The sequence below is a fragment of the Meriones unguiculatus genome (assembly GCF_030254825.1).
Source record: "Meriones unguiculatus strain TT.TT164.6M chromosome 13 unlocalized genomic scaffold, Bangor_MerUng_6.1 Chr13_unordered_Scaffold_28, whole genome shotgun sequence".
Taxonomy (NCBI): domain Eukaryota; kingdom Metazoa; phylum Chordata; class Mammalia; order Rodentia; family Muridae; genus Meriones; species Meriones unguiculatus.
In genome coordinates, this window is record NW_026843644.1 from 7752748 (window position 1) to 7769624 (window position 16877).

General features: G+C 40.5%; 1 pseudogene; it reads left to right on the forward strand.

The window, feature by feature from the left end:
* Positions 1 to 6843: 6843 nt before the first annotated feature.
* The window catches only part of LOC132650658 (cytochrome P450 3A1-like), a 32122-nt pseudogene continuing 22088 nt past the window's right edge, over positions 6844 to 16877 (forward strand).

Genomic DNA, 16877 nt, shown 5'->3' on the forward strand with positions numbered 1-16877 from the left:
ACAGAGACAGAGACAGAGATACAGAGAGAGGCAGAGAGACAGGGACAGAGGCAGAGAGACAGAGACAGAGACACAGAGAGACAGAGTCAGAGAGAAAGAGACAGAGAGACAGAGTCAGAGAAAAAGAGACAGAGATACAGAGAGAGGCAGAGAGGGAGACAGAGACAGAGAGACAGAGACATAGAGAGACACAGAGAGAGAGACAGAGACAGAGAGACACAGAGATACAGAGAGAGGCAGAGAGAGAGACAGAGACAGAGAGAGAGACAGAGACAAAGAGAGACACAGAGAGAGAGAGAGCCAAAGAGACAGAGATACAGAGAGACAGAGAGACAGGGACAGAGAGAGAGACAGAGACAGAGAGATTGAGACAGAGAGAGACAGAGACAGAGAAAGAGACAGAAACAGAGAGACACAGAGAGAGAGATAGAGACAGAGAAACAGAGACAAGGACAGACAGACACAGAGAGACAGACACAGAGAGAGACAAAGACAGGGAGGCAGAGACAGAGATAGAGAGAGACAGAGACAGACAGACAGAAAGACAGATACACAGAGAGACAGAGACAGAGATAGAGACAGAGACAGAGACACAGAGAGACAGAGACACAGACAGAGAGACAGAGAAAGACACAGAGAGAGTCAGAGACAGACAGAGACACCGAGAGATAGAGACACACACAGAGACAGAGATGGAGACATTCAGAAAGACAGACAGAGACACACACAGGGACACAGATGGAGACAAAGAGACAGAGACACAGACATAGATACATAGAGAGAGAGAGAGAGACAGAGACAGAGACAGAGAGACAGAGACAGAGACTGAGAGAGATAGAGAGACAGGGACAGAGAGAGACAGAGACAGGGACAGAGACACAGAGAGACACAGAAACAGAAAGACAGACAGGGACAGAGACAGACAGAGACATAGAGAGACACAGAGAGACAGAGACAGACATACAGAGAGACAGGGACAGAGACAGACACAGAGAGATAGAGATAGAGAGAGACAGAGACAGACACAGAGAGACAGAGATAGAGAGAGACAGAGAGAGACAGAGACACACACAGAGACAGAGATGGAGATATACAGAGAGACAGAGACACAGAGAGACAGAGACAGAGAAACAGAGACAGAAAGAAAGAGACAGAGATACAGAGACAGAGATACAGAGAGAGGCAGAGACAGGGACAGAGACAGAGAAAGACAGAGACAGAGAGAGACAGGGACAGAGACATAGACAGAGATACTGAGAGACAGAGACAGAGACACAGAGAGACAGAGACAGACACATAGTCAGAGAGACAGAGTCAGAGAGAAAGAGACAGAGAGACAGACACAGAGAGAGACAGAGACAGAGAGGCATAGATAGAGATAGAGAGAGACAAAGACATTGACACAGAGAGACAGAGATAGAGACAGACTGAGACCGAAAGAGACAGAGAGATACAGAGACAAATACAGAGACAGGGATGGAGACCGACAGAGAGACAGAGACAGAGAGAGACACACACAGAGAGAGACAGAGACAGAGAGACAGAGACAGAGATACAGAGAGAGACAGAGAGAGACACAGAGAGAGACAGACAGAGCCAAAGAGACAGATACAGAGAGAGACAGAGACAGGGACAGAGAGACAGAGACAGAGACAGAGAGACTGAGACAGAGCTATATAAAGACAGAGAAAGAGACAGAGACAGAGAGACACACAGAGAGAGATAGAGACAGAGAAACAGAGACAAGGACAGACAGACACAGAGAGACAGACACAGAGACAGATACAGAGAGAGACAGAGAGAGCATGGTTGGAGGTGTGAGCATGCAGGGAGGTGTGATCATGCAGGGAGGTGTGAGCGTGCTTGTAGGTGTGAGTGTGGTAGGAGGTGTGAGCCTGCAGGGAAGTGTGAGGAACATGCAGGGAACTGTGAGGAGCATGCAGGGAGGTGTGAGCGTGCAGGGAAGTGTGAGCATGGTAGGAGGTATGTGCATGTGCGTGGTAAGAGGTGTGATCCTGGTATGAGTTGTGAGCGTGCAGGTAGGTGTGAGTGTGGTAAAAGGTGAGTGTGGTAGGAGGTGTGGGCGTGCAGGGAGGTGTGAGTGTGCAAGGAGGTGTGAGTGTGCAGGTAGGTGTGAGCATGCAGGTAGGTGTGAACGGTCCAGGAGTTATCATTTACCTCACCTTAAGGAAAGAATCAGCTATTCCACCCATAGCTATTGGACCCAATCCTGTCCTCACCCCTCCCGCACAGATAGAACCCAAGAAAAATGATTTTCCCGCACGGACAGAGCCTAAGGAAAATGTCCCTGCCTCCCCGACTCCTTCCTTTGCTGATAAGCCTCTTTCCTCCTTGATTGAAGATCATACCTTTTTAGCCCTGAATCATACACACCCTGAACTTACTGAGTCCTGTTGGCTTTGGTATGATTCTGCCCCACCCTTTTATGAAGGCATTGCTGTCACTGAGGAAATCTTCTACTCCTCTGACCATTCTAAATGCAGATGGTCACAACAGGCTGAGGCTAGATTGACGGTGACTTCTGTTTCTGGCCTTGAGTTATGCATAGGCAACAGTATTCTTCAGAAACACAGACATCTTTGTAATGTAACCATTACACCATCAAACCACTTTCCCAATTATATCCTCCCAGGCAACGATAGCTGGTAGATTTGCAGTAATGTATATATACCCTGCATATATACCCCTCACCTCAAAAGCAATTTTACTACCTTCTGTGTCCTTGTCCAATTAATTCTCCGCCTGATTTATTATTCTGGGGAAGATTTTGCCCGGTTTTGGGACCCCATTAATGACCATGCATTGCTTAGAACAAAAAGAGAGGCCATAACAGCTATTACACTAATTGTCCTCCTCGGCCTCGGAGCTGTGGGTGCTGGGACGGGTATAATCTCTCTCCTTCTCTCCAACAAGCATTACTCTGACCTTTGCTGGACAATTGACAAGGATGTTGAGAGACTGGAGATTGGCATCACCAACTTGGAGAAATCCCTCGTCTCACTGTCTGAAGTTGTCCTACAAAATAGAAGAGGGCTAGACTTGCTTTTCCTTCAGCAAGGGGGACGCTGTGCTTCACTGAAGGAAGAGTGCTGCTTTTACGCAGATTATACTGGGATTGTAAGGGACAGCATGGATAAGGTTAGGGAAGACCTAGAAGAGAGAAAGAGACAGAGAGAACAAGAGGAGAGTTGGCTTTATAATTGGTTTTCAACCTTTCCCTGGCTCACCACCTTCCTTCCTTCCTTCAATTTTGGGACCCATGGTGAGTTTCCTTCTCCTCATATCTTTCGACCCATGGGCCATTAAAAGACTTACTAGCTTTGTAAAACAGCAAATTGACTCCTTGGCATCTAAACCTACACAAGTTCATTATCACCGACTTGATTTGGCTGACAGAGGCTTAGCTGAGCCCAAGGAAGACTGCTGACAGTCTATTACATGGGTCTTGACTACTTGCATTTGGCTCTTGTGAGAACAGCATAAAACTCAGATAAATGCTTGCCTGATGTAGCTTGGGTACCTGTAAGGGGTGCAAGACAAAGTACTGCAGGGGGAGGGCCCAATTGCCCACTTCTGAGCCCCCCGAGAAGCAAACCTGATTGCATAGAGGTTGGTGTCTGATTTCCCCTAACCACAACCTGCTGGGGATGCCCTCAGGTGTTGATGGGGTCTTCCTCTCCTCCCCAGAAAGACACCTGAAAAGGCTGCAAAACGCCTTGGGAGGATCAGGTCACTACTTCCCCCCTCTGGTTAATGCTCACTCTCTGCAAAAGACCTCATGTTCAAAATCTATCTGCTAGCCTCTTAAACTGTTTAAGAAGGCTAGAAGATGCCAGGAGCCATTTACTGAATAAATGCTATTCAGTAAATGCCAAAGCTATTTACTGAAGACAAAGCCAATTAGTGAGCCAAAGCCATTTAGTGGAACCAATGCCATTTAGTAGAAAAGTTACCAGCAGCTGCACTAGGACCCTAGATCATGGGTGATAGATTTATGTAAGAACACCTGCTCATTAGTCTTGGAGCATCCTTGAGATATATTAAGGAAACATTCTTGAGGTATCTTGCAGGAGGTATCTCAAACCATAAAGCACTCTTGCTATCTTCTGCAGCAGTAAATTAGCCTTCCCTCTTTCCTGCCTTCTCCCTACATAGTTGTGTAAAATTTTCAAATAAACAAGGCTTTGATCAGATAAACAGGCTTAGCCTCATTCTTTGTGTCTCTTTGTCTTACTTCATTCTTTCCACCCCCACCCTCCCTTTAGGAACCTGTTGAAGTCCCACAGTTCAGGACACTAAAGAGAAAGATTATTATCATATGTAAACCAATCATCATCTTCATTGTTATATAATTGAAAAATTAAATTCTCATGCCCTTTAAAAATTCTTATTACAAATGATTTTAACCATTGTATTTCCAAACTTGAAGCAACCATATATCTATTATTAGTAAAATGGTTTTAAAACAAGCACCATAGTTGATACACATATACGTCCTTACACAAGTAACTCTTATGTCTGAACCTCAAATACTATGCAACAATATGAAATATTAAACTAATTTTCAGTTATATTTATTAGAAAAAATAAATATGCTGTATATTCCATACATTCCGGAATATATATCTTAAAAACAAAATGAGCAAAGAAACCAAACAAGACAACAAAAAAAGAAGAATTGGAAAATACTATAGTGCCATTAAAACAGTGCTCATATTGGGGTGTCAGTTGGTGTTTTTGTTGAAGAATAATATAAAGGATCCTTATAGTAGTGGGAATGTCTTACTGTTCACTGTATAAAGACTTATATCCTGGTTCTTTGGTTGGAAATGGCTGGTGCTCGTGAGATAATTTGCTGTAAGGTTAGTCTCAAGTATTGCAATGATGGTAGGTAGTATCACTTTTTAAGAGACAAGGTCTATATTGAAGATATTCTGTCATTGAAAGTGCTACCTTCTAGAGAGATTGATGTTTTACTGAAATTATTTGGAATGATTGCATCAAGAGAGTAAGAGAGTAAGGAAATGTCTTTTTCATTGTCTGGATTCTTCTCACATGTGCTTTCTCCTAAAAGTCATATCCATGAGATCATTTGCTATGAAATGACCTCTGCTTGTTAGCATGTCCCCAAAAATAAATGGATAAGACTAGGCGATTTGTCCTTACAAACAGTAAGCAACATAATATTGTCCTTGGATGTCTGATTTTGGTAGTACACTGAAGTTTGTAGGTGCACATTACTGTTGGGTTTAATCAATATCTAAAAATAATATGTATCATATTATATAGCTCTCATATATATGTAAATGTTATTGTAAATACATAAATTTAATAAAACACTTTTAGTGCAAAAACTTTTCAAAAAAACTTGTTAAATTTAAAAGTGTTAAGGAAATAAAATACATGTGTCACTTTGTCAGTTATGGCACGAGCCTTGGAATGTTGACATTACAGTGGTTTCTCCCCTGACTACCTCAGAATGTTTACACTTCAGTGGTTTGTCTACAAACTGCTGAAGCCATTTTTGGTTAGCACCAGGAAAGAAAAGGATAATTTTGTGCCCAGTGAAAGTTCTCTATTCCAGGCTCAACTGTAAAGGTATTTAAAATGACTATTATGATTCCCATGGTAGACTAATGGTTTCAGGAAATGTTCTGTTTTTATTTCTCTAGAACATGTGAACTAATTCTTAGTAGTTGCTTCATGAAAAGTTACTTCTGATAACAACAGTCAATACCATTTTCCCCAAGAAACAAAGTTATCATGTCAGAGAGGTATGCTCTGAACTGTTTAAGAGACTGATATGTGTGTATCTTCAAAACTATCTGCCCAGGTTATGAGAGATTAATTTCTGTTTCATCTAGTTGTTTTACGCAGTATGCCAACAAAGGTTTCCTGGAAACTGCTCAGATTTTAGGCCAAACCCCAATAGCTTTCTGGTTTCAAACATATATTTCTCAATATGAAGCATTGATTCAGCTAAATAAGGTACGCAGTTGGTCACTTTCAGAACATTTCATCACAAAAAAAAAAAAAAAAAAAAAAAAAAAAAAAAAAAACACCTTCTCTACAATATATTAGCAACTGAACAGAATGGTTTATAATGGTTCATATTAGCTTTTTGTAAGTCTTCTGTTGTGACCCGTAGCTGTCAGGACTCACTTGCAGCCTTGAATCTCATTTCTAACATCCATAAATCATGACCCACACTGAATTGTCCTCACTTACTCATCCATGAGACCTGACCCCACTTGACTAGTGTGTCTGAATGACTACGCTACTGCATAGTGGTGACCACATCCAGAGTATTCTCACAATCTGTGAAAGGAGATGTACAAGAAGACCCTCACTGTGGCCTAGAGTGAAGGAGATGACCATATGTGGGAGTTATTTTATTGTTAGGGGTCCAGGTCCAGGCAGACTCAGACAGACTGCCACATTTTCCTGAGTTAAGTTTTGATAAATGACAAAGTATCTGTCATGGGTAGACAAAGACATTCTGCAAAGATCTGTGGTTGATACAACTTTGGCTTTATTTCAGGTATTCTTGGATGAGGACAGCCTTGGTGAAAAGGCATTTCACATCAATAAATTTGGTTGAATTTTTGATAGAAAGGAAGAGCTTTTGGTCTCACATGGCACAGTTGTTTATTGATTGCTGCACATAATATGAACTCAAAGGAGGTAAAAATAGGCTGTGAATAAACTTTAGTCAAGTTGGAGAGGATACCAAAGTCCAGATGAAACAGAGCTGAGCCATCTACTGGTTGGAGCTCTGCCCCACCCATCTTCCCATTATATAACATTGCAGGCTGTGCTCACTGCAGCACAGTTGGGCAGAAGGGAAGCCCTGCAAAGGGTAGCATGCACAGCAGGAGGGAGAACACATAGGAGTAATTTGCTGACAGACAAGCAAAGATGGATCTGATTTCAGTTTTCTCCCCGGAAATCTGGGTCCTCCTGGCAATCAGTCTCATGCTCCCCTACTGGTGAGTAACCTCCAAAGTTCCTCCCCAGACCATGTTCTAGTGATTGGGGTAATACTCAGACCTATTGTCTGGAAGGTCACAACTGGTTTTGGAAGCTGGGGCTGGAAAGACAATGACTCAGTGACTAAGAGTACTTGCTGCTGTTTTAAAGGACCCCGGTCTGAACATTAACAAGGAGCTGGCTGTCACCAGTAACTGTAGTTCCAGGGTATCCAACACCCTCCACAGGCACTAGAATAAAAATTTAAAAAGTAATAGCAAAATTTGAAATGAACTCTTGTATAAACATTATAAAATTTTGTGTTTTTATTCATTTTGGTTAGGGGCATCACTATCACTGTGTGTGTGTGTGTGTGTGTGTCTGTGTGTGTGTGTGTGTGTGTGTGTGTGTGTAGTTCAGAGGACAACTTTGCAGACTCAGTTCCCTCATGTTGTGTGCATCCTGGAGATCCAACTCAGATTATCAATACTGGCAGCCAGTGTCTCTCCCTGTGGTGTCATCTTGAAGGTCCCAAATGAAATTACAACGGAATTAATTTTGCATTTTGATTTTTTGGTGGTATGGGGAATCAAGCCAGAGCCTATATCTAGTAGGCAATACCTTTACTACTGAACAATAGCTCCAGTGATACTAAATCTCAAAGTTCATACTGATGTTATGCAGATATTCTGGGTACCTCTACCCCCACCTTTATCTTTCTTCTATTTCCTCTTGGTGAGGTTTACTGATAAGGTTTACACCTGATACGGTCCGATTGATTTTTGTGTTAACCCTAGATCCACCAGAACTCAGTAGGCACAGAAATGAACAGTGTGATGCCATGCACACAGGTTCCTTCACCATTCCCTAAACTCTCTGGAAACTGGAGGGGCAGCCATGTTGTTGATTTGTTTTATTGTTTTGGTTATGGTCATGTTTCTCTTGTGTGTGGTCACAAGGCTCTCTCTTTCTCCTTATAGGTTTGGGACTCGTACACATGGAGTTTTTAAGAAATAGGGAATTCCTGGGCCCACACCTCTGCCCTTTTTAGGAACTGTACTGAATTACTACAAGGTGGGTATTGATTGAGCTTTTCATATGGTTTCTCTTGATTGCCAATTATGGTTCATTCTAATAAGTGCTCTTTGAGAGAAAACTTTGAGACTTCAGGCCTTCATACTGTGTGTTCTCATAGTTCTAGAGAATTTCTGTGTGTCTCCTAGGGCTCTATTGCAAAATTAACAATGTGAGTGTGTGTGTCTGTGTGTGTGTGTGTGTGTGTGTGTGTGTGTGTGTGTGTGAGAGAGAGAGAGAGAGAGAGAGAGAGAGAGAGAGAGAGAGAGAGAGAGAGAGAGAATAGTTATACTGTGGATTTCATATAGGCATCTTAGTCCTGGGGACAGAACTCAGGTTATCAGGCTTGGTGTCAAGTGCTTCTCATTTGGAGCCATCTCTCTGGCCCTATTGTCAGTTTATTGAGACTCAAATTCACAGTAAGTGAAGTGTTTAGACTTAGATTTTTCAACAAACCTACTTTATTTAAGGTTCTTCAACACTTCTGGCTCTCTTCCACCCACTGACCAGAGGTAGGGCAGAAAAGAAGGTTATTAGTAATAAGGGGTTGTAGACATTTTAGAAGTATTTACTTGGAGCAAGTCCACTCTTCATTGACCTGAAACCAGCAGTCCAGTCCAAAGACCAACACCAAACTACAACACAGATCAGCATGATTCAGAAGATCATAGCAAGTCAGTGAGAGCTGCAAGCCTCATTTGGATTTCCCCAGGAAGTTCTCTGGAATGTTTGTCTCTGGGAAGTCAAGTGTTGAAGACAGAAGACTAGCGAAGTGATGTAGATACAAAGAATCTTATTTCGCTGTCTGTGGGATTTTATATATATCCTCTCCTCAGAGTTCACACACAGGTGTTTTCAGGTGGACAGTCATGCCCCTTGCATGAGACAGCTTGTAGCAAGACATCATATGTTTGTTTCTTACCCAGTGTAGATTCTGAGAAGGTACTGTTGCACTTATTTGGAAAAAATCTTGAGAGGGTTTCCAACTTCTAGGACACTGAAGTATGCACTAGATTTAAAATCTCCTCTTTGTACCAGGGCTATGTTCAACATTTTTTTTCTTTTGGTTGACTATTTCAGAAGCATTCACTTATAACAGGCCAATATACACAATTTTGGGGGACTTTTCATATACTGGAGTTTTCTGCATAGTCATTGAACCTCTGAACTTATTTCTATGGTTCTAGCCCCAGCATTTACTATTCATGGCATGCTTGGGATCTTCTTGAGAACCAAAGTAACTAGAGTATTTTGCTTCACTATGGGTTCTGGGTAATGATTGCTTCATATAGTAAGATTCTGTGTTTGGATGTGTGCAGGTTTGTGCATGTGAGTGTAGTACTTACAGGAGACAGAAAAGGGCGCAGTGTTCCCTGGAGCCAGAGTTAGAGCTGCATGTAAGAATCTGGAAATCAGTTCTGGGAACACAGACCCTCTTTTAACTGCTGAGCCTTATCTCCAGCTTCCAATGACAAAATTTTAGCTTCTGTTTTGTTTTTGCAGTCCTGAGATGATATCCAGGATTTTAAGTTTGCTAGGCAACATACTCTGCCTCTGAAATATAACTACAGCTGCTTCTCTTTCTTTTTTTTTAATTTTTTTATTAATTACACTTTATTCATTTTTTATCCCCCCATAGGCCCCTACCTCCTCCCCTCCTGATCCCACCCTCCCTCCTCTTTCTGCATGCATGTCACTCCCCAAGTCCACTGATAGGTAAGGTTCTCCTCTCCTTTCTGATCTTAGTCTATCAGTTCACATCAAAAGTGGCTGCATTGTCCTCTACTGTGGCCTGGTAAGGCTGCTCACCCCTCAGGGGGAGGTGATCAAAAAGCATGCCAGTCATATTATGTCAGAGGCAGTCCCTCTTCCCATTACTATGTAACCCACTTGGACACTGAACTGCCATGGGCTACATCTGTGCAGGGGTTCTAGGTTATCTCCATGAATAATCCTTGGTTGGAGTATGAGTCTCTGGGAAGTTCCCTGTGTTCAAATTTTCTTGCTTCTCTTTCTTTAACAGCAGAATCCTATGCATGAGTCTGAGTTGCGAATATCTGAGACAGGATGATGGCTGTCAGTCACCTCAAATACTTAACTATAAAGTGAAATCTTTTTCTCCTATTCCTTTTAAAGATTCATTAAAGGCAAAACCACTAGAGAAAGAATGATTAAACAAAATTACTGGGAAATTAATGAAAATTCAATGTTCCATGCAGACTTTTATTAATTTTTAATTTATTTTTAATAATTGCAGTTTATTCACTTTATATCCCAGCTGTAGCCCCCTCTCCCATTTCCTCCCAATCCCACCCTCCCTCCCTCTTTTCTCCTATGCCCCTATCCCAGTCCAATAATAGGGGAGGTCCTCCTCTCTTTCCATCTGACCCTATTCTATCAGGTCTCATCAGGACTGGCTTCATTGTCTTCTTCTGTGGCCTCATAAGCTGCCTCCCCCTCAGGAGAAGGTGATCAAAGAGCCAGCCCATGAGTTCATGTCAGAGATACTCTATCTTCTTATTACTGGGGAACCCTCTAGGACACTGAACTGGCATGCGCTACATCTGCACAGGGGTTCTAGGTTATGTCCATGCATGGTCCTTGTTTGGAGTACCAGTCTCACAAAAGACCCCACATTTTTTGGTTCTGTTGCTCTCCTTGTGGAGCTCCTGGCCCCTCCATGTCTTTGTATCTCCCCCTTCTTTCCTAAGATTCCCTGAACTCTGCCCAAAATTTGGCTATGATTCTCAGCATATGCTTTGATATCCTGCTGGGTAGAGTATCTCAGAGGCCCTCTGTGGTAGACTCCTGTCATATTCCCTGTTTCCCCATCTTCTGATGTCTATCCTATTTGCCTTTCTGAATGAAAATTGAGCATCATATACAGGGTCGTCCTCCTTGATTAGCTTCCTTAGTTGTACAGACTTTAGTATGATTGTCCTACATTATATGTGTAATATGCACTTATAAGTGAGTATATACCATGTAGACTTTAATTCTAGGTGGATAATTTGTGACTTACCTGCTCCATGGTCATTGTCCCAGATAGATGTTCCTGAACTCACATCAAAAGGACATGTGGCAAAGCGTGTGTTGCTGTTGGCTCAGGTTTCTTCTTAAGGTTCTACGCTTATCTTGTACATTCTTTAAACAATTTCATTATCATTTTCATCATCATCACCATCAAATTTATGTCCATGTGTGTATTGTATGTATCTTGTGTCTGTGTAGGTAATTGTGTCTATGAGTGTGCATGCAGAGGCTGCAGAAAGATGTGCTGCTCTATCACTGTGTTTTCCCACTGAGACATCTTGCTGGTGATACTTCAATCATCTCTGAAGAAGAACTTTTCTCTGTCAGAGACAATAAACCTGATTTCATGGGATTTGAGGTTTTTGTGCTCTGGCTGCACAAGAGTCAGTGCATACAGGACAATAATGGATTTCATACTGTTTGTCTTTCCAGGGTATTTGGAAATATGATGCAGAATGCTATAAAAAGTATGGAAAAATATGGGGGTGAGTATTCTGGAAAGTTCCATCAAGTCAACTCTTTTTAGGAGAAGGTGCCCTACTTATGCAAGGACAATACCAGCCCAGAACTGTAGTAATGGGCATCTCTTTTGTGAAGGTACTTTCACATGTCAGTCATTAAATGTCACTGCTTATAGTTCTAATTAACTTGAGAACATTGCACACTGTTTTTTAATGGGTTTTGGTGTTTTATCCAGTGTCCTAACCTCTTCTGAAACTTCATTACATTTTCTGAATGTAATGAATTTTCATTACATGAAATACATTCAGTGCTCTGAAAATTTGTAATACTATCTCCTTGCCACATCCACTCACTTCTCTTTAGAAGCCCACACTTTCACTTTATTGTTGACTTTACATGTGCAGAAGTTTTATTTTTTAATGCTAGAGCATAAATCATTTGCCAAGGCCTTAGCTGTGTCATCCCATTATTGCTTTCAAAGACCATGTTAGAGACTTTGTTGTGATTGTTTATATTTTACTTCAAACCAAGGGGGACATATGCCATTGGGCACATATGTAGGTCAGATGACAATTGTGGAAGTAAGTTTTGTACCTTCAGGTGATTTAACTCAGTCCATCTGACTTGGTACAAGTTCTTTTTATCTGCTGAACAATCTCATCAGCACCAGCTAGGATTTTTATGACTGTGCATCATTGTGTCCTGTTGAATTAAACCGACTTTGGGGAGACAATGTATTTAAAAACCACAACTTTCTTCCTCGAATCTCTGGCATTAATGGTTCTTTCTATAAAGCAGCCAAGAGAGTAGCAGCAGTTGTTTTCTGTCATTGATGCTGGAAGTTTAGTGAGAGCCTTGGAGCAAATGTCATCATGCTGTGAGACACAAACATGTGGGAAGAGGCTCTGGCTCTACCTGCCTCTTCATCTCTTCTTATCCATTCTTAGGAACCACAGGTCTGAACAAAGGGCTCTACTAAGTTGATATAGCCCATAAAGACCATATCATTCAATGCAAACTGCAGGCTTTTCTGTCTGTCCAATGGCCCTGTATGAACTTCTCCTTGCAATATTATTGCTTGTTGGCAATTGATAGTGATTTTTCATTTTTCTCTGACCTAATAACTTCTCTCTCTCTCTCTCTCTCTCTCTCTCTCTCTCTCTCTCTCTCTCTCTCTCTCTCCAGTGTCTGTTGAGGACTAGTCATGTGTTATGTATTCAAATGCTATTTCAGTGCCTTGAGATCTGGTTACTGCCATGCTATGGATATTGTTATGATGTTTAACTATCTCCTGTAACCATGGGATGTGGAGGAATATTTTTCAATTATCTATTACTAGATGATTAGTATACCTATACCCAGGCAGGGCAGAAGGAGGTAGATGGGACTATCGTTCTTGGGCTTTGGGCACAGAAGAATGTTGGGTAGAAAGACAGGTACTGGAAGAGGTAGAGGAAGAAAGCAGAGAGCTATCACAGCTTAGCTTGAAAGAAGCATATGTTGGTGTGGATGGAGGAAATTATACATATGAGAGAATATGCAAGTGTTTATGGAATTATGGGTGGAAGGCAGCCTGGGTTGGAAGTAAAGGTTGTTTAGAAGGTTACTATCTACTTTGCCCCAGGTGATATAAGGCTATTCTAAAATCTATCAGTTGTCTGTGTCTTTTATTGACTGTGATAGTGGGTTAATAAATATTTTTAGACTAACCACAACAAAGGTCTCTTCATGTAGCCCTGGCTATCCTGAAACTCATTATGTAGACTAGGCTTTCTTTGAGTTTGGAGACCAGTCAGAGTCTCCCTTCTAAGTGCTGAGATTAGAGACATGTGCCTATATTTGTATAGGGTGCCTAGTTATGCATGGTCTTTCATTGGTGCTTCAGTCTCCACAAGATGCTCTCGACTCTGTTTAGCTGGCTCTCTTGGTCTTCTTGTGGAGTTCCTGTCCACTCCAGATACTTCTATCTCTGCACACAAAGACCCCACTTTTCCACAAGACTCCCTATGCCTTACCCAGGGTTTGGCTGTGAGTCTCAGCATCTGTTTCTATCTGCTGCTGGATGGAGACTCTCAGAGACAGCTATGCTGGGCATTTATTTGTGATCACAGCAAAGTATCATTGATAGTGTCAGGCATTGGTTGTAGATTCCCTCAATCTCTGCTCTATCTTTATCCATGCACATCTTGTAGATAGAGTAAATTTGGAGTCAATGTTTTTGTGGGTTACTTGGTGTTCCCCTTTCAACAAGGGGTCCTATCTAGTAAGAGGATGTCCTCTTCAGTCTCCATAACCCCTGCTACTAGGTGTCTCAGCCAGATCATCCCCATATCCTCCCAGAAGCCTCTAGGTTGTCATAGGTCTCCTGCTTGTCAAAGAGATGTCCCCACTCTGTTTATTTTCTCTCTGTCTTCCTGCTTCTGCTCTCCCAAGGTCTGATCTCCGCTTTCATTTCTCTCTATGCTCCCTCTCCTACCTTGTTCCTTTTCTTTAACCACTTCTGATATCTCTTCTATTTCCTTCTGAGTGTGATTTAAGCACCCTTCTTTGGGTCCTCCCTGTTACTTATCTCCTTTGGGTCTGTGAATTGTGGTATGGTTATGCTGTACTATATGGTTAATATCCACTTATAATTGAGTACACACCATGAGTGTCTTTGTGCTTCTCAGTTACTTCACTCAGGGTGACCTTTTCTAGTTCTACATTTTGCCTGCAAATTCCATAATACTCTTGTTTTTAATAGCCAAACAGTATTCTATTGTGTAAATGTACCACAGTTTCTTTATCCATTCTTCACTTGAGAGATATCTGGGTTGTCTCCAGATTCTGGCTATTAAGAATAAATCTGCTATGATCATAGTTGAACAGATGTCCTGATTAAATGGTAGAGCATGTTTTGGGTATCTACCTAGGAGTGGTATACCTGGATCTTGAGATAGAGCTATTCATGATTTTTTGAGAAACCTCCAGATTACTTTAAAAAATGAATGTACAAGTTTACACTCCCACCAGCAATGGAGGAATATTAATATTAATATTAATATTATTTTACTATCAATATTTTATCAATTACTTATTAATAATTATCTTCATTAACAACATATTAATAAATAATTAATTATTAGTGTTATTTAGTCATTAATAATTATATTCATTGATATGTTATTAATGTGCAATAAAATAAATAATTATTTATTAATAAATATTGATAAAAGTTATTGATAAAATAAATAATTATTAATAAGAATGTTAATATGCATTAACATGATGCATATTTATATATATTTATATTATATGTTTATATATAAATATATGTTATGAATAAATAATAAAATAAATAATTAATTTTTAAAAATGTTGATAAGAGTTATTAGTAAAAATAAATACTTATTAATAAAAATGTTAATATGCATTAATATAAATATATATTTATATTATATATTTATATTATATATTTATATATATAATATAAATATATGTTATCCATTATTAATAAAATAAAAATTAATTATTAATAAGATCGCCAATGAAAATAATTATTAATAAAAATGAACGATTATTTATTAATAATTATATTTCTTAATAATGCATGTCAATAAATAATTACTTATTTATTACAAATTTGTTGATGTTAATTTAATAGTAATTTTTTATTTTAAATTATTATTAATTAATATTTTATATTTATTTCTTTTTTTCTTTTTTATTTTTTTCATTGTTTTTATTTTATTATTATTTTTTTTATCAGTTACATTTTATTAACTCTGTATCCAGGCCGTGTCCCGATCTCTCATTCCCTCCCAGTCCCTCCCTCCCTCCCTCATCTCCACCGTGTCCCTTTTCAAGTCCACTGATAGGGGGGACCTCCTCCCCATTCATCTGATCCTGTTTTATCAGGCATCTTCAGGACTGGCTGCAAAGCCCTCCTCTGTGGCCTAAGAGGACTGCTCCTCCCTTCGGGGGTGGGGAGACCAATGAGCCAGTCATTGAGTTCCTGTTAGTAATAGTCCTTGTTCCCCTCACTTTAGGAAACCAATTGGTTACTGAGCTACCACAGGCTACATCTGAGCGGAGGTTCTAGGTTATATCCATACATGGTCCTTGGTTGAATGTCAGTCTCAGAAAAGACCCTGTGACCAGATATATTTGGTCCTTGTGGAACTCCTATCCTTTCCCCATCAGACTAACTCCCCTTCTTTCTTATGATTCCCTGTACTCTGCCAAAGGTTTGGTCATGAGTCTTTGCTTTGAAAACACTGCTAGTTAGAGTCTTTCAGATGCGCTCAGTAGACTCCTGTCACATGTTCAATGCACATCCCATCTGTCTTTCTAAACGAGGATTGATCATCTTACCCCATGTCCGCTCAATTGATTATCTTTTTTAGGTGTATAGATTTCATTATGTTTATCATATCTTATAGGTCTATATAAGTGAGTATATCCCATGTTTGTCTTTCTCCTTCTGGGATATTTCACTCAGAATGATCTTTTCTAGATCCCACCATTTGCCTGCAAATTTCATGATTTCCTCCTTTTTGATTGCTGAGTAGTATTCCATTGTATAAAAATACCACAATTTCTGTACCCATTCCTCCGTTGATGGACATCTGGGTTGTTTCCAGGTTCTGGCTATTACAAATAGAGCTGCTATAAACATGGTTGAGCAAGTATCCCTTTTGTGTACTTGAACAAACTTTGGGTATATACCTAGCAGTGGTATAGCTGGGTCTTGAGGAAGCACTATTCCTATTTGTCTTAGAAAGCGCCAGATAGCTTTCCAGAGTGGTTGTACCAGTTTACATTCCCACCAGCAGTGGAGGAGGGTTCCCCTTTCTCCACAACCTCTCCAGCATGTGTTATCACTTGAGTTTTTCATCTTGGCCATTCTGATGGGTGTAAGGTGATATCTCAGGGTCGTTTTGATTTGCATTTCCCTGATGGCTAATGAGGATGAGCATTTCTTTAAGTGTTTTTCTGCCATTCGATATTCCTCTGTCGAGAATTCTCTGTTTAGCTCTGTTCCCCATTTTTTAATTGGATTACTTGGTTTGCTGCTTTTCAGCTTCTTTAGTTCTTTGTATATACTGGATATTAGTCCTCTGTCAGATAAAGGGTTAGTGAAGATTCTTTCCCAATCTGTAGGCAGTCGTTTTGTTTTGATGACGGTATCCTTTGCTTTACAGAAACTTTTCAGTTTCATGAGGTCCCATTTATTGATTGTTGCTCTTAGAGCCTGTGCTGTTGGTGTTCTGTTCAGGAAGTTGTCTCCTGTGCCAATGAGTTCTAGGCTGTTCCCCACTTTTTTTCCAATTGATTTA